General features: G+C 33.2%; 1 long non-coding RNA gene across 1 annotated transcript; it reads left to right on the plus strand.

Annotated features, from left to right (window-relative positions):
• The first annotated feature begins 6,209 nt into the window (after positions 1-6,209).
• On the plus strand, positions 6,210-18,565 carry LOC140684194 (uncharacterized). The gene is made up of 3 exons (XR_012056124.1): positions 6,210-6,355; positions 14,047-14,105; positions 18,029-18,565. It is a non-coding gene; the product is annotated as an uncharacterized lncRNA (long non-coding RNA).
• The last annotated feature ends 1,521 nt before the right edge of the window (positions 18,566-20,086 follow it).

Raw genomic sequence — 20,086 nt, forward strand, 5'->3', positions numbered from 1 at the left:
ATATTAATAATTCAAGAAATTTTCCCCACTTCTTTTTTAAAGAAAGAAGATTTTCTACCAGTGGATTTCATATTGTTTGAGCTTGTTTAATATATAGACGTATTCTTATGTAGCTTAAATGAGCTATTCAGTTCTGGCAGGTAAAATGCAAATGGAAATACATGAATGTGCATATTTACTTGTTATGATTGTTTTGAGCAATTCATGATGTTCACAAGTTTTAAGTCAAGATTTTAGTTATTACTTGGATAATTAAGATTGCTTTTAACAAAAAATTTCTACTGTTCTATTCATTACTGCTTAGAAAGATGAATTCAAATTCTGGTTTCCTGGTTGAACAGGATGTAGTTGCAATAAATAGATTGTCTACACAAGCAGAAAAATTGAGACCTAATTTAACTATAGCCTAACTACATGTTTACAAATAGAAACTTTCTTCAGTACAGAAAGTTCTGCTGGTTCTCCTATAACATGTAGTCTAGTTTGGGAAAATAAAATGGAAAATGTATGATTTTCCTGAAGCTAACACTCTGGAATCTCCTGTCTATGGTACTCTCAGAATGAACAATTAGGATACATATATTTGTTTATAATATAGCATTTTCCGAATGTTTCAGATAATTCTTTCTAAAACAAAGGATTGTTACATATCTCAGTCATGGCACAATTCAAATATCTTAGAAACTAAGATCCCTGAGTCTCATTTCCAGGCATGATTAAAGCCTGGAGCTTAAAGAATTATATTATTATTTTATTGAAAGATGCAGACACAAGGCTGAGATATGGTACTGATCATTAGGGATTTTAAGTAGAACCATTAGCAAAGGACTACATGTTCTGTTGACTACACCTGAGGGGCTTTTGGTAAGTGACTAAATCAGTAAATGAGTTCTCATTAAACATAACAAGTAGCAAGTACTGGGAATGAATCAGGTAAAAATAGGTTGGCTATTCTATTTCAGCTAATTGCTCTCCTGACAAACTGTTTTTCTGGGCAAGGTCTTGAAAGCTATTGCTGTAGCTCTAGCAAAAAGGTATCAAAGGAATATTCAGTCCGTGATTGCTGTACATCAACCCCAATGTGAATTTTAGCATGTAAAATGTCTTCCTTCGTAACCTATATAGACTGTACATATAATTTCTTCTAAAAATACTTCTGAGAGTAGTGGGATGAAGAGTTACCCTTACCAGTATGCTTGCTGGAAAAGTGCATATGTACCCTATTGGGGTTTCCTTTGTCCTGGGACTTCTCCATCTAATCAAAACAATTTAATTAATAATGTATCTCAATTGTGCTTTTTTCCTAGAATGCTTTCAGTCTATTAAGATATTCTATTTCCTACTTTTTTTTTCTTTCTCTGCAGTAGAAAGGTTAGGCACAGAAATAAATAACCTGCTTTAATGCCTTTCTCCACTATTTCTGGGAATGAAGCAGACTACAATAATGCTGTTGTATTTGTTTATATTTTATCAGGTTTTTAGTGGTAATTACTTATAGCAGTTTGAAGAACTGTAGGCTTTTCTTACTATGTCTCATTTACAATTTTAGTTATTTACATGTTTACCAGTCAGTTAATAATAGACTATTTAATATTTATATTTATTCATGGTGGTGTAATGCATACAGAAGATTCACAAATCAATTTTAGCTTCTTCTGATTATAATTCTTAAAAAAAAAAAAAAGACAAAAAGATATCTTCATTCAATCTGACATGTCCAAGTTAAAAATAATTTAGCTTGGTTTGAAATAGGTAAATACGGCAAATGAAAAAGAGTGTTGGAAAACATGGCTTTAGCACTTGGTTATGATACACTTTCATAAAGTGTACAGGTGTAAAAAGATGCAAATTTATTGATTTGAAATCTTTGGAGCTACATAATCCCTTATGCATCAATAAGCTGATAAGCATAGCCAAATCTTCTTTTTATTTAGTACTGTGCTCTGCTTCTTCTTTTGCCCTTTTCATTCTTTGTCTTTCATCTTTAATGGAGTCTGCTGTCGATTATAATCATTACTTTTCATAAAGTAACTAATATAATAGTTTTGGAGTTTTTTTAAAATAAAGATTATAAAGTCTGATGGGAAATTCCTGATCATTTGGTCTCATCTTCTGTTCTAGCTTGGTCACAGACATCCCACAGGTAAATTCATGTTTGAAAGAAAGCATATGTACAAACACAAACACACACTCATAATAAAAATGTAAATTTTTTTGTTGTAAGAGCTACCTTATCTGAGACTTTGTATCATATCAAAATAATTTATATTATTTATTTGTAATCTGAATTTATCTATTTAACTTCCAGTCTCTTAATAATTAAGTCATGAGCCCTCTATAATCTACTAAATATTATTTAGTGTTCTAAACTGAGGTAAACTGGAAAAAAAAATTAAAATATAAAAAAGAAGTCATTCATAGAAATGTAAAATATATACCATACATAGTTTAATAATTCTCTAAATGAAGTTACTATGGAATGACAAATTTTACAGTAAAAAAAGGGAAACAACTGGAGGAAAATTCCAAGTTAAGTATCTCAAGTCAAACAATTGCATTCATTTAATAATAAATATGACCCTGGCATGAAAGCACAGTGCTGTCATCATGTAGGTTTCTGATGACTGAGAATAATTTTATTTATAAAATATTAGCAAATTATCATAAACAAGAAAATAATGACAGATATATAGAAAAATTAGACTTTACAGGATGAAGTGTTGAGTCATGTAGTTAGAGATTAAAAATTATAGAGGTCTTTTTAGAAAGAGAAAGTTCATTAGAGGAGATTAAATTTCCATGTGGCATCTCTTTCTCTGCTAATGGTAATGTGGACATGAAATAAAGAAATTAAATCAATCAATAATGATCATTCCAGCTGACATAGGCAAATATTTCTGGTAGTGTACAAACACTTAAGACTTCATTAAGAATACCATTCATAATTTTAAACTTCAGTGGTCAAGAAAAGTGGACACAAATGAGTAGAGTTTCAAAGAAAATTTGCAGGATGATATATATACTAAAGGACCTGTGAAATAAGATATCTAAATGGCTTTGAATTATTTATCTTAGCAAAGTGAACACATTTTTTCTATAAACATACAACTAATATGATTAAAATCCCTGAAGATCTAAAAGTAGGAATTAATAAGCCCGTTCATATATGTAGACTGAAAAATGGAAGTTACCTTCTTGCCATTGAGACATAAGGTTTTTGAATGGCATCAAATTTAAAAAAATATGCTCTACTAGTTCTGTGACAGAACCAGGTAATTTATGCAAGTTAAGAGGATTGACTATAATAAGGTTATATGTATAATAACCCAATCTTTTAATTGCAATCATAATATTTACTTTAAATAGCGTGAAATATCTTCTTGATAAACTTCACTCGGGATTGAGTAGCTACTCCTAACAAAAACAATATTTTATTTGTGTGGGAGTACACTGATGTGGGAGCACAATGTTTTTGTGACACAATAGTAAAAATTTACTTTTTTATCATTCATATTTAATTTTTCTTCCAGTTGATGTGACCCTTTAAAATGATGAAATGCCTAGTATGCCCTGTCTTCTGGTACAATATGGACACAGGAAGCCAATACTACATCACTTTATACTTGATTCCCTTGAATGTGATGTCAGAGACACTTGAAGTCAGTGACTTTGAAAGGACTAATTAAGGTTGCCTGATGTAGACAGCCAGGGGAAATACTTGTCTATGAATCACTTTAGGCCTACTGGCCATGGAAACTGCTTTTGAATAGTGAGACTTTCCCTCTGCACATGATCTCTTCCGGCCTCAAAATCTCTCCTAATTAGGTTATAATCAGCAATTTGAACATCAGCCAAAACAGCTTTCAGATTCTAGCAATACTGGACAGATGAAATGTTTATTCATGAATTAGTAATTTATAATTGCTATACTTTATTACTCAGGCTCCTGGAAATGAGCTCTTATTTGAATATGGTTCTTCTATCTGGTATCTTGTACTTTTAGAAATAAAGTAGCAATATTTAACTCTTCTTCCATACGTGGAGAAATTCATTACTGTTAAACTTCAGGCTCCTGAGTGATCAAGGGCCCAAGATGCCTATGCATATAGATACACAAATAAAATTGAATTGCAAAAAAGAAAGGCCATAGTGTGATTTTCATTAACTGCTTTTAGGTTTCTGTCTCCTCTCAGCTCTTCTAGAACTCAGCTTTAGGAAGATTTCAGCACAGTGGGGGCTCAGGGAACCTGGTCACACCTTCCATCAAGACTATAGAATTGATATTGTTGGAAGACACAAATCAGTTAGAAAGACCAGAAAGTACTTTTACACACATCCACTGAAGAGAAAAATGCTGTCAAAGTAGTTTTTCATCAAATTCCACAAGATTTCTTTCATACTTTCACAAACTTTCCTTTTATTCAGGATGTCTTCAGAACTGAACAGTGAAGTAAGTACCACTAATGTTGAACGTTTTGGTTCTCCTTTACTTTCTCAATGGTGATACACATGAATGGCTTTCTGAAGTCAAAGCATATGCACCCTGTGCTTTTTCACACTCACTAACTTTCCATACATTTAAAATTCTCATGCTGTGTTTAATTTTAACATTCAAATTTACAGTTAATCTGAGTTTCTGGACCTTAGGGTTTACAATTAATTTGTATTACAAAACTTTGTCAAAAATGCTTTCTGGAAATTGCTTTTCCATTAGAAAACCTGAAATTGTATTTGGCATGATGTTTTCATTCAATCTTCAAGGTTACATTACCTTCAAAATTAATCAATAGGCACTTGATTCCTCGATGAAGGTTGAAAAGATTTTCTGGCAGCCCTGGCAAAAAATGTTTGGCAATTCAGTTACCTAAAATTGCACTTGATTTTTAAAAGTAATTAGTCAACAGCTAGATCTCTAGGAGTAGATCATTCTTTAGGAAGGGAGCTGGGAAATGTCAGTATTTGAAATGGATTTGAACATGGATATTAGGGGATCTGGATTTTCTATGAACATTTCCTTTAAACCTAAAACTATGTAACTAAATGACTTTTGCGAAAGCAATAGCCCAATTCCTCATGACATTAGTAGTTGCATCTCCTGAAGATCTGGCTCACTTCAGTAAGTGATAGTATGCTAGTTGAGGGTTGAAATCAACTAGACATGAATGAAAATGAAATCTTAAAAAATGTTTATTATTCAATATTGTATTATTTTAATAAAAATTGGTATGAATAGAAGACAGGTTTCAGTATCTTCTAGCTACTTTGAAGGGCAAACAAGGACATATGTCTCAAGAAACGTTATTGACATGTGTTTGAAATCATCTGTTAAATTGTGAGAACATAAGATACCTTAGGGTATAGAAACTGTACATATCTCCACTCATTCAAAATCTTAAAGGAAAATATGTGAAGCTGTTGAAGACCACAGTTTCTTGCAAACTATCAAGATTTTTGACACAAAATAATTGAGATGGGGTTTGTAGTCTCAGCATTAAAACAAATTACCAAGAGGAATATGTAAAGAAGACATTTTATATTCTAAAAGTAAAACTCTGAAAACTTGCTAGAGCTTAAAAGTTAGTTGAAAATATTACCATTCACATTTCTTTGAACATGGGAAATGGAAATTTTAATATGAATCACATATCATGGGAAGTAAATCTGAATATTTGTGATAGACAATCAACTGCATCTTCGCAGTCTTGTTTATTTTACAGGTGCTGCAAAAACCCTGACCCTTTAAAGACATAAAGAATGTAACTACAAGTGCTCCTTTAAGAAGGAAGTACCAGATGATTAGAAATCAAAATGTAGCAAATCATACTAAATAATGATTAGTAACTAGCAAAATTATTTGTTTAGCTAGAGGCAATAACTGTATGGCAAATAATCTGAGAGGCTCTGTGGTGCTTTAGAAAAAACATAGGCTTGAGAAACTATAGTTTCTCAAGTTTGCAGGCATTGGGGCAGAAAGTCAATAATGAACTTGAAGATTTCAATCCCTTCAGTTTAAGGAAAGTATTTTAGATAATTCCCAAATGATATTTCATTAGAGAAATTGTTCATTATGGAAATCTACTAGAAAATCCAGGAACTGTAGGAGGTTGCATGCCAGGTGACTCATAACTGGCATTTGATCAAGTTCCTCAATAGATTTTGTAAAAAGACAAAAGGGACAGGTTTCTTTCCTTGAGGTCAGGCTACAAAAGTTGTATAATTTCCAAAATCTGTGTATGCTATTTGTTGAAGAGTGATCTGTGTGAGCAGAGTGCTGAAAATCCATATGTTTTGTTGCCTGTCTACCCAGCTGTCAATCACTGCATGGAACATGAGACCTTTCTGGATGACGGCACAAGTAAGTATAGTTTGCAATATTTCAGTGTCATGACTTCACTTTAAAAATGTATAAAACAGAATTCTTCAGACTAAAACTGAGCATTCATGATCCTACTAATGTCTGAACATGAATCTGTCCATTTGGATAAGTATCTAAAGGTATATATTTATAAATATATATATATATAGCAATATGGTTGTGATATACTGAACAAATACTTTCACAGAAGTATCCATAATGAGTTTTATTTCCTGATGTAGTTCCAGAGTGAGAAATGTATGTAACATACATTTCTTTCTATTTTAAATTTTTTTCTCTCTATGAAGCCTTGAGATTCATCTACCATTTGGTATGCACAGATCTTGCTTTCCCTATTCTAAGTGCCATTATCTCCATCCACAAATAGTCCCTCCATCCCTCCAATAAATAAATAAATAAATAAATATAAAAGAAACAGAAAAATCTGTATTCTTCTTACATGGAATTAAAAGGCAACATTCTCTTTAAAGTCAGATTACTTGCAAGAGAAATAAGGCAAATTATTTCATTAACTTCCCCTTCAGCATATGAAAGTGATTCTATACTTATTATCTCTGCTTTAAATTTAAGGAATACACCAAAATTATATGATTTCTGTATGCTGGCAGGTTCTACCATAAGAATAGAAATCTCATGAAATATTTCAGGAAAGTTGCCTGCATAAACAAACTGGTATGATTAAAGAAGAAACATTATCGAATACAGTTTTAGTATCTTTATTTCAGTTTGGTTGGTCCTTTTTTTTTTCCTTGGTGAATGTATGAGAGTATATCTTTACAAATAAAGCAGACTAGAAAGTGAGTTGAATTAAGACAGATAAATGAATCTTCACAAAATAATTGTTTTTCTTTCAACCCAATGAATTATAGTAAAAAGTGTGTGGGACATTGCATGGTGGATGGTACATGCAGAAATAAAATGAAGAACACAGTGGTTTGTTTCAGCTCATTTTGTAGGATGAGGCAGTACCACAGACAGCTGGCATAGGCTACTAGTGCAGAAGATTAAAAAGTTTAAAGATGAATGTATTATATGCTTAATAACATTCATTTAAACACTACTGCAAAAGTAAAGAATAGATAGTATGGTTTTTGATTTAAAACTTCTCAGAGTATTTGAACAGATGTTTTTCATTGTTTTTGGGAGATTCCATAAAGACTAAGGTAGAAATTAAGACTGGCAGAAAAGAAGAGATGATGTATAATAAGACTATAGATGGATAGAAAAAGTTAAACATTTTAACAGATGGAACAGTTCAATGAATATAAATATAAAATAATTATGAATTTGATGGGTCTTTATCACACAAGGCCATGTTCATCATAAATTATAAGCTATAAAAAGGATTTCTACAGTCAAAAGACAAGCCTGTTTGTATCATTAATGAATGATGAACAACAGAGACACAAACCCCAAATCTCAGTGTGAAGAATGACAACTTTGATAAGTCCATTACACAGGCTTTCCTAAACTCTGTAAAATATGTAGAATTAAAAATAAAAAGATCTTTCTTTTAAATCCCACGAGAAAAGCCTTTACGTGATTAAAATTTAGTGGTTTGCTGTAATAATTTTGAAATGAAAGAATTAAATCATTTAAAAGTGGGAAACAAGTAGATCACAGACTTAGTTAAAATGAATCAGAGTGAAAATGAGTTAAACATAAATTTATTTTAGAGTGCACTTATTGACACTTCATCAATAATGTATTATTATTTCAGTGCATAGTGTCATATATTACACATTGCGTACATAGAATATCCTCTCATTATGTTAATTAGTACAGGAATCCTCAAAAATTTTCTGCCTCAGTATCCATTTCTACAGACATAAAGAACCATTAGGGGCAACTATCAAAAGACTGCTTTACATTTGCTAAAAAGTCTCTCCCTAATAAGATTGTTTTCTTTTAATCGGATATTAGCAAGTAACTCAATTTACAAGTGACAGCATATACTGTGATAACAGTCCATGTCACATCCAAGTGACTCACTAAAGAACAGGATATCTGTCATCAGTTTGGTGGAATGAAACAGAGAGACATCCTCTAAAGAGATAAAGCTGAACCTTGTTTCTAATCTGGACATGACAGAATAACAGTATGGGATTATGTCAAATTTAGAGGAACGATAACTGTAATTTACAGATGATAATCTAATTTACACAGTGTCTGTTTAAACTGCCAGAAGAAAGTGAGAGTGACACACGTGTGGATTTTGCAGACTCACCTTTCCAGTCTGCCCTTGTCTGATGCCGTGTTTGCCTGTACTCCCACAGCAGCCCAGCTGCTAAAACAGATTTTCACAATCCTAACAGTTTCATTGCAGTGTCATTGGACTGCTCACTTTATAGGAGGTCCTTTCCAAACTGCAAAGGAATAAAATGACATGTTGTCTCATTCTGGTAAAAAACAAGGCTGAATCACATGGCACCAAATGCAGAACCATTGTTCTTTCACGAAACTGCAGAGAGTGAAGATGGTGTTCACCAGCAGAGATTTTTATACTTGAATATTTGCTAAGTCCAAGATAGTCAACCCAGGCTCACTCTGTAGCCAAAGGAGAGAAATAAGGGTGGTTCCCCTCGCTTTGAAATGCTTATTAATCTCCAGAGACCATAGCTCTGGCACTATACTTGTTGTACCACACGTAACACTGGTTAAAACTTCTTTTGAATACAAAACACCTGCTTCACCTGAAAGTAAAATCAGTTTTCAGTGAAATATCATTTTAATAACAATATCATATTACTGTGTGAAAAAAAATCTATTTTTTCTTGCTAAAACAATGAAAAAAATTAAAATTGAAATGTGCCATATGCTTTACAGATGTATAAATCCCTGGGAATTGTCCTAGTTTTACTTACAAAGGTAGTTGTCGGAACTCAAAATGTCCCTCAGACATTTTTAGAGGTTCCAGGCCTTGGTCAGAAGCATTTTAGACCCTGGCAAGCAGCTGAGAACAGCTGTGATTTTGAGTTTGAACCATGGAATGAATTACCAACTTTAAAGGTGGAACAAGCAGTCACAGAGGGTTAGATGGTATAGTAAAAGTAGTCACAAATTAGAGGGTAAAATTTTTTAGTATTGTACAGGGGGGTTTTAACACCTGTACAGGGGGGTTTTACTTTGTACAGGGGGGTCAGGAGTTCTAAGATGGAGGAAAGTGGACCTGATCCTGTTCTTCCTCCTTCTTCTTCCTTACCTCCATGTTCTTGGTGATGTTGGCATTTTTCTATTGGTTTAGGCTAGGGACACACTATTCAACGTAGATGATAGATATTGGCACATTATTGTAAATATAGTACACGTAATTTCTTGTATATAATGTTTGTACCATCCCACTGAGGGGCAGAGCCCCACACGCTGCCCTGCAGGACAGACCTGCGGCAGGGCAGCAGAACTTGTTATAGATAAGCAAAAATAAACAACCTTGAAACCAGCACGGACAAACTATGGCTTCTTCTTTGGCAACGGGGCAGAAAGACAGAGACTTTCTACAATCTCGGAATCACCAATACCCACAGATTCCGACAGGTAGTTTTAGATTAATTTTGATTATGGCTTTTGGATTTTAAATATAAGATGAATAAGTTAGTATAGTATGGATTTTAATTAAAGCATACTTTGTCTAAAGAATTTTTCATTTATTTGTACAGCCTGGCAAAATCCAAAATAATTGCAAGAAGTTACTCTGGGACTAGGATTGGGTAAATTTTTCAAAGTAAAGGAGAGAATGAGTTGTCCTTCTGTCTAGGGAGCTGCTATCAATGGTTTGTGTGTCCTCTGGCCCCAGGAGCTGGACAGCAGCCACATCCCTACAATCCTTGGCTCCAAAGATGGATTCTGTTGTGCTGTGCTCCAAGGTATAAGCAGATAAATAAGAGCCGCTGAAGCTGGCACATTGAAGTCTTGAAGCTCTGAAAAGGGCTTGGTAAATACCCAGGGATATTCTGGTCCCAAATTAACCTTTGGAGACCAAGAAATTCTTAGGTGTTTCCACTGCGCTCTGAGTCCCAAAGACTTCTGGTTTCTGTGACGTCCTGCCTGCCATGTTGCTACTATAAATATAGATTAAGTGAATTCACAGATTGCTTGAACCCCAATTTGGCTGAAAGAGGATATATCTCAAGTAATAAAACCCATAAATATTACCATTCTTTTTTTGGCATGATAAAATCAGACATGATATCAGACTTTTTAAGTCTTAATTATAGGAATGTAGTTTAAAAAAAAAGATATATTTTCAGGATTGAATTTTAAAAATATATTTCATTCTTTGATATGAAATTAAAAAATTCTTGATTGCTTATTTTTTATGAAAGCAGAAAGATTTAGCTGATAAAGTATATGAATTAACTGAGTAAAATATAAAAGATAACAAAAAATATAAAATGCATTAACCGGTACACAATATAGCCACAATATGTTTTAAAATACTATGCAAAGTTTTAGAATATACTTTCTAGTTGCATGCATAATAAGGAATGTAACATAATGCATCCTATTTTCTAATCTTTCCCCCAAGAGCTCATCTGTAACAGTCAAAGAGAAAAATGAGATTATAAAAAACAAAAAAAAAAAAAGGTTTTCACAAATCTAATTGAAAATTTTCATTAGGCTGATGTTATTTTTAGACTGTCTCAAGGCTTCATAATTGAGCTTTTACAATTGTACAAACAAATAGAAGACCAGTAAGAACCTGAAATTCATTAGGTTTACTAACGAAGTCAGCCTGGAAACCTCTTCATTGAATATTGCAATCTGATTGCCATCACATTCTGATTGGACTCTTGATTTACATTTTAATGAGCATATATTATTTCAAAGGCAAACCAGGGTATTATCAGGGTATTTCTGAAAAGATTAAATGAAAAAACATCTTATGTTCTGTTTTATAAAAATATTAAAAGTATAAATGCAAGGCAGAAACAATTTAATATATTGGAAGGAGTTTATAATAACTGATGTTAATGAATTAATTTTAGATTCCTGTGAAAGAATGTATTTTAAGCTCCTTATTGAGAAATTAATTTTTCAAGATTATTGTTTTTGCAGTGGACACCCAAATAGCTACTTAGACTTCTTCATTCTCAATGAGATATTTATTGCTTATGAAAAAGAAGAAATATTAGAGAAAGATATTTTTAAATAATTTTGTCTCTAAGTACATGCAAACTGTTTACTCCAGATTAATTTTCTATTTCTTACATTATTTATTCTTATTTATTTAATTATTATTTTCTGTCTATTTTACTTAGTACCTTATTATTTTTATGAATGTATTTTAAAAATAAAATTTGGATCTTTGCTACAGTTTTACTGAGTGGTAGCAAATTTTAATGCAAAAAATAATATGGCTTCTTCTAAATTCAATCATTAAAAAATTGAAACATGGAGGTAATTACTTTTTGTCCCCTTGCATATTCTTATTTTTATCACTGGATAGAGTAGCTGTGAGAAAAGACTGGTGCATCAACATGCTGTTGGAGTAAATACAAAAAACTGCTGAATTGATTGGACTATTCCTATATTGAAATAGAATTTAAAACCCTCTAATAAACAATGAAGCAAAACCCCAAAAAGACACAAAAACTCAAAGAGCTAGCAGAAGCCAGAGCTCTTTTCAGTACAGCTGTAGAAAGCTGTCCTGGGCTAGGGCCATTAATCCAAACACTCTAAATGAGCAAGTTGGCTGCTCTTATTAAATGGCTGGAACTCCACTGCAGTTAGTGAAGCTGCACTGCACTGGACTATTTCCAGTTTGTAACAATTATAAAAATTGGCTCCAAAGTGCTCATGTATTTTCCAGTGCTCCTGAAAATGAGAGAGGAGAGGTATATATGACAGGAGGAAAGGTTATTTGCATGCAGAAAAGTTACAGCTCTTCTTGTATTTTGCTATTTTGTTTCTGTTTCAGGTTTTTATACAGTTTGTTTCAAACACAAAGCCAGGAAGTGAAGGCATAATTTTCCAAGAAGTTGTGGAAACATCTGTTTAGCTTTATCTGTCATAATTTTATTTTTATTTTGGTTTGCATAATTTACATGGGTTTAACTTTAACTTATTACTTACTGGACAATATACCTTTTTCTGCAAAAACTACTTCATGTAAACCTGAAAGACTGAAAAGGAAAGGGTGAAGTCATGTAAAGAAAACAAGATGGAGACACTGAGGCCAGTGAAGAAAGAGTCAAATCCCAAACAAGAGAAGAATGAGGAAATGCCTTAATCTTGGCCTAAAATTTACTTGTAAAGCTATAGTAAAGATATAATTGATACATCAGACTCTTTCCCCTGTAATTTGTAGAATGCACTGGGGGAATGTAGCATTCTAACCCAGCTATGAGGAAAGGCACACGTGTTGAATCAAGCAGATGTTGAAGTAGTTGTGATCTGATGAGAAGCTTGAACAGAAAGAAATGAGAAGTGAAAAAACTTGCCCTAAAGATAGAAGACCTCTGTTCCCAGAGATGAAGATGATCCCAAAGTAAGATGAAAAGAACTTTTGCTTTTATACTAGAACAGCTCATCCTTAAAATTGTACCCCACAAGCTGAGATGACCCATGGTAGTAGTTGTGGGAAGACTACAAAATTGTGGGAGGGTCTTCACAATTGAAGATTTCTGGCTGCTGCTATTCATGAAAATTAAAACCATGAGAAAACTGTTTGTTGTGAAAAACTCTCCACGGCATGGCAAGAGAGATTCCTCTCCCTAAGTGAATGAAGGAAGATTATTTTAAAGATTGTAAAGTGACTGAAAATGCCAGGTTTTGTCTCTTTATGTTGTAAGTAGGAAAGGAAAGAGGAGTTGAGGAAAAGAGAAGTGTTCTGAAAGTTTATTCTAATTCTTATTATTCTTTTAGTTCTGTTAATAAAGATTTCTTTGTACCCTTTAAAGTTTTGAGCCTGCTTTTGCCCTTCTCCTATCCTTATCTCACAGGAAAAAATAAAAATAATTTTAATGGGTGCACTGGAATTTGGCCAGCAGTCAACCCACTACAGTAATTGGTGCTGTAACTCAGATTAGCAAACCAAAACTACTACATCCTTCTGCTTAGTCTGTCTTTTCTTTCTCCCCCACCCCCAACCTGCCCCCTTCCATTTCTTCATATCTCTCTATATTTACTGTTAAATAAAATCTGTATTATTGACTTCAGCCTGTGGTTGTTCACACCTTAATTTGGACAGAGACATCGCTAGAAATGGATCATAACAACATCCTCCTGCAAGAGATTTTGGGAAGCATTAATGCAGTTGCATTTTGGCTTCAGGATTTTGGTTTTGAGGAGGTGAAGGATAACCAGACTGCAACTAATAACCCCCAAAGTGTTTGAATGTAGAGCTCAAATTTGCTGAAAAATTTGAGCTCTACAAAAGATTAAAAACATCTTTTGCAATGAAGTGTCTTTTTAGTCTTCTGTTTCCTTGTACAAGAGACTTTTTTTCTGGTTCAGCACTATTCCAGCAATCTATCACTTTCTTTGTTGCAATAGTCTGGCAGAGTCTCCTCTAGATATCAGGAAAATAAAAAAAAAAAATCTTTGTCATCACTTTTCCCATATTTGAAAGGAATATTTTTTTATTTCTCCTGAATTACTCTTAGACCTATTTTAATTTTAAGAGTGCCTGATACATGATGAGATAATAAATGTTTTGAATTCATTTCCAGAATGCTGGCTTTTTATCCCTGGAAAAAAACACAGCTTTGGTGTATCTTCATTTGTTCAGGTAAGAGGTACATCTTGTTCTCAATTTATTTTGGTGTTTCTGAGAAATACTGCAATCCAACAAATAGAAAAATGAAAACTTGTGAGATATTGTTTCATTAAACTGTGGATTTAGTTTGACTCAAAACATGGATCAAAACTTAAACAATTTTCATTGCTTCACTTTTCAGTACAAAAACCTTACAATAGAGCAATAATATACCAAAAATAGGGAACTGAAAACATTTGATTATTGAGGCTATGTACAACCATGATCAGGAGTGCTACTGAAACAAAGGCTGATCGCTTAAAGATTTGCTATACAGTAAATAGGTCACCCCAGATTATTCTGTGTAGTTTGTCTATCATTTTCAAGTTAGATTTGACTTCAGTCATAGAAGCTGCTTGCTTAAGGACAATGATTGTTTTTTTCTTTTGCCTGAAACTGTACCTTAGGCTGCAAATTCTTTGGAGCCATTACATACTTTGCAACATATTTGTTGATTAGACTTTTATAAAACACTATGATATGCTAGTCAGAAACCATGACACTACTCACGAGCAGTTTCATAAAAATATAACACAATTTTTCATATTTTTAAAGGAGAACATTCATACATACAGCTCTAAATTTTTAAGGATGCTCATTTATTCATGTATTCATCACTGTCAAACAGACAACATTTTTGCAAATGTATTATCTTTTCTTCAGTTACAGAATTTTCCATGAAAATTACGATATATTTTACCATTTTTCTGTTATCTGCAAATAATTTTCAAGTATTTACTTAAAGCTTTTGACTAAATCAAAGAAGAACAGTGGTTCTATTCAGTTTTTTCTTTTTAACACCTAAATATTCATGGTTGGTTAAGAGTTTAAGTTGCGTGAGACTTTTTCTAATCCTTTACAGGGTGAGGTAAGTGCTTAATATCTATCTGTTGTAGAAAAGGAATGCCAGGAGAAAAAGACAGTTCCTGGATGAATAACAACATATGTTTCTATTGTGATTTTATTTTATTGGTATTCATAAAAAGTTTAATAAGTAACCAGCTGTTGTTTCAGTTCTCATAATTAACTCAATCCTCAGAAACACAAGCCAAATGTTTTTACTGAAATAGGGAATTTGTCAATAGGTGTGGTACAATAATAGCATAATCAATTATAAAAAGCATATGTATACTAAGCCTTGGCAAAAGGAAAAATCTTGCAGAAGTGGTAATTTTTATCACTATCTTTATCTATTCTAATCACAGCCTAAATTCTATGCCTTTGGGAGACACCTTCACTTATGACTTGGCGCAGTGTGATTCAACAGATGGACAGAAGTAGCCAAAAGCCAGTGCTCTATGTACATTTAGGGTGTTTGACAATGACAGGATTCTCAAACAGGAATTTTTAAATAGCTGTCAATCGTAAAATGATAGCCTTATGTTTAAACTGATACAATACTACTAATTCAGCTTTGAGCTATTTCTACTTCAAAAACTAGTAACTGCCAAAGTGTACAAGGAAAGTTTTCATTTTGGCTTCATTTGGGTTTTGTATGTGTTTTTATTCTGTGGGGTGTATGAGCTGCAACTTGAAAACACACAAGACTTGAGTCTTTGGACACTGTGTCCTGGATATCAGCTCCTGTTTGATCCTGTGAAAATATCCCTTACTAAATGCAGCTGAAAGCTGAAGTGTTGGGACATGTTTAGAAGCCAGGCCAAGTTGAATGGTGTCATTTCACCACAAACAGACATATTCGTATAGCAGACAAAGGCAGTTTAAATTTCACCATCAACCCTTCTCAACTGTCATATTTGACAGGATCAAGATAGATAAAATGTTAGGATTAGTCCAAATTTCCTGAAGATACTACAAAAAAATCTAGCTGTTCCTCCCAAATCCTTTTTGTCTTAAGAGTCAAAGGATTGTGTATGAGCCTGTTTGATTCTCTTAAGAAGAGCAGGAGTTTTTTATTCTCTTTTAACATGTGTGATAAATATTTGATCCATGACATTCTGGTTCTGGGGAATAATAGCAACAGGGATGCTAAAAAAATATTTTGGTTGTAAGCAGAGTACTGCTTAGCATTTTTAGAAGCAGAGGAAGATGCTTTTCAAAGACGCACAGCTTCCACAGAAGGTAATAAACTAACATGATCAGAGAATGCTGTGGCTTTTGTGTCCTGTATTCTCATCTTGTTCCTGCCGCCTGTGCTTAGTGACACTTGTTCTGTCACCTATTCTCTTTCTACTCTGATATAATCACTTATGAAATATTGCAATAATTTTAATTACTCTTTAAAGGACCTTGTTGAGAATTCACTCTCATTTATACATGTTTTGGAGTTCTAGCTGGAAAATGCTAGCAGAATAGTGTATAGCATTTAAAAGGAGTGAATTAATAATTCTATTTTCATGGAATGTTTGTCATAACAGTCTTTATCCATGAGGACTACTGAAAAATATGTAGGCCACCACCTACAAAGTGAAATCATGACTGGGTGATACTAAGCTTACAACATAGAATATTTCAATAAAAATTATGAACATTTGATAACCTGGAAGTTATTAATACTGAATGTATATTTTATTATGCATTTTTAGTTCTAAGCAACTATTATTCTTCTAGAAATGCCTTTTTACATTGCTTTAAATTTCTTTGAAAATCTTTGTAAAATGTTAGGTCTCTATGAAACAGCTGAAAGTAAGAAGGTACTTAGAGGCAAAAATTGAAATGCTATTTCTTTTGGAGTTTGGGGGATGGTGGTGGCATTATTTGTTTGATTTTTGTTTGTTTAGGTTTTTTTTCCGCAGCGGCATCTTTTTACCTCATAATGTTGACTATACTGCAGCCATCTGCAAATACAGTCAGCCATGGGATCTAGCTGATTGAACAACAACCAGTATGAGAGAGCTTTTGTACATTTTGGGGTCCCTAACATTTTCAAATTTGCTTGCATGGAGTCTAGACAAGCAGTACTGAAAACAAATTCAAGCAAACTAGTCCACCAATATTCTCTGCTGCTGCTTTGCATTCTGCTTTGCTCTTTGCTACCAGCTGGGGTCTGCTATTCTAAATTTACTACAAATGCTTTGAGCTTGAGCTGTGGCTTGTCTATTAGACAAGAATATTGCTGAGAGGAAGCTGGTCATGGGATCTGGCAAGCATAAGGCTTCTCACAGACATGTCCTTATCTCTGTTGCATGGATCTACATTGAAGAAAAGGACAAAACCAGATAAATGTGCATCTGACCTTGTGCATAGGCTTTCTTGAGAAAGCTTAATAAGATGGAAATATCCCTAATTCCTACTATCTGTAGAAAATAGAGACTGATAAAAAATGGGGCAGCCAAACTAGTAAATGTGGATGCCTGTGATAAAGAATATCTTAACACAGTTTTAAAAGAGAAATACAATATTGTTAAAATTTTCATTAGGATAAATAATGCCTTATCTCACTAGGGATCATTTTGAGCACATTATAATAAAAAGTACTTTTTTTTCACTCACTTAAAGTTGTTAGTTTTATACATAGTGATGTAAAGCAGCTTCCTTTTCCAGGACACTCCTGAGCATGGAAAAAAATAGTACAAGATGTTCTACCTTACATTTTTGGCAAGCTATTTAACTGCTTTTGCTGAATCACATTTTAAAACCTTGACAGTGACTTAAATGGCCATGGATTTCAGCTTTGCTCCTAACATACCATAATGTCATAACTCTCCTCAGCAAGGCAGTGATGAGCAATTTTAAGCAGTGCAATGCACTCTCTGTGCGCATGTAGTCCCTCATCCCTCCTTAATAAGCATGCAGAGACATATATTTTACAAGACAGAGCAAACCAGAGGAGAAACACCCCATTAATCTCCAGCAACTGGAGCAGTTTGTTTTGTAATGAAATTTTGTTCTGTCCTTCTAATACAAACTGGCGCCTGTTTACTGTTACATTTTAGGTCCAAAAGAAGAGCTCTTTGACAGAAAATTTCACTGCGGGTCATGCATTTTCTCCATAAAAATAATGCTGAAATACTTTTCCTGCGGAAAGATACTCAAGAAGGAAACAGCATGCTCTAAACTCATATATTATTGTCTACTTTACTTCCCTTGACCAATAAAGGGCAAAAAATTTACTTGTGCAATAAATGCATGAAATCCCTTGGTTTATTATTAACCCTGTTCCATATTCACATTGATAGAGGCAGAATACCTGAAGGCAGCTATTCTGGGTTTCTTTTATTTCTTTCCAACCACAATAACATTACTGATTGATTAACAATAATAACTGTAATTGTGGATCTGCTTTGATTTTCAGCTTTTAGACAAGTAAATTTTGTGCACCTTGACACCATGAAGTGGTGTTTTTCTCTAGCTATGAATAAATCAAAATTATGCATTACTACCATAAAATTTTTTAAAATAAATATTTTACTGCTGGCTTGAATATGATGTGTTGTCAAGTTGGTTCTACAGGTATTTCTACATAAATAAAATCTCCTTTAATTCATACAGAAAATCTCTTTAATTCATAAATTCTTTACCTCACTAAGCATACCTTTCCTTAGGAAGCAGTCGTCTGCAGATTTTTGTAGTGGAAGACAGTTCCATATGTACAATTCTACCAGGCCAAGGCTCTGCATCTATTTATAAACATTTAGTTTCCCTTTTCTATAGACAGCACAAAGATTTTCTATAGGTCTTTACCAGCCAGGACTTTTTAAAAATTTTCTGACAAATATGGTGGGGTTTAATATTTAACAATTGTACAATACTTACTGTATAATTGCTGTTCAAGGAGCTGCTATTGTACATATTTAAAGAACAGTTTCTGAGGGAAGGGGTGAAACAGGGAAGTGAAAGCTGCAGCTGATGCAATGTTTTGGATGGCCTTGTGCTAGAGATACATAATATTCAAAAGAAAAACAAAAGCAAAAGTAACACAATACAACCTCTCTTGTTAAAAGCAGCAGAATGCTCAAGGTTTTTAGGGAGTCATTAAAATGTTAGGCTTTTATACAAGACAGCAAAATTCAGTAAATATGTTAGGACCCACAAGACAGCAAAATTCTGTAAATAATATAATTAATTCTTAATTACAGCAGAATTTGTTTTGTTTATAATCCTGAACCAGAGTATTTATTGTTTGAGAGAATATTGATGATACGAAAAATTTTTTCAGAGTATCAGAAATGTACAAACTTCATAAATATTAGTGCTAATGATTGTTTGAATATTTCCTGACACAGGGCACACACTTAGTTTTCTCCACTCTGAAATGATTTGTATGCTCAAGGTATACAAACACTGTGGTATACTTTGTGCTATACACAAAGTATACAAACACTGAAAATTATTGAGACTATATTATTCATGTTGTGCAGTTCACACAGTTTGTGAGCTGCACAACATGAATAATATATTCTGAGTAATTTTCAAATAATCCACATTCAAAAAACTTTTCTTCTAGTCAATTCAGCTATGGAATTTAAAGAAAAATCAAAGGAAATCAGGATCTGTGGCATGCCACTGGCTGGCCGAACTACAAACATGATTGCAATTATTATTGTTCTTTTAGATAATTAAGCATATAAAAAAATGGACAAAGAGCGCAGGATTAATATACCTCTTAATACATCAGAAGAAACCAAATCTAGTATATAAATCATTAATTAAATTCTGCATAATTTACAGTATTTATTTCTGTGAAGGTAAAATATGGCTTTTTTCATACTTAGATTGATTTCAAAATTATCCCTCAATTTTTAAAGCCTTGCACATGGAGGTTTTTGGCATGAAATGTAATAGAATTACATTTATTCCACAGTGATAATTCTGGATTAATGTTTTCATTTTTGCAGTGCATAAATGCATCTAAATTCAAGTTAACTGAAGCTTTGCAGATGATTTACAATAGAACATTAAGAAAGCGGACTCAAGTGTCATTCTGGATTAATTAAACCCTAATATAAAGAGAATTTAGTGAATATCTACCATCCTCATTTTGATTAGAACCA

Source organism: Taeniopygia guttata, chromosome 5 (assembly GCF_048771995.1).
Source record: "Taeniopygia guttata chromosome 5, bTaeGut7.mat, whole genome shotgun sequence".
NCBI classification, from domain to species: domain Eukaryota; kingdom Metazoa; phylum Chordata; class Aves; order Passeriformes; family Estrildidae; genus Taeniopygia; species Taeniopygia guttata.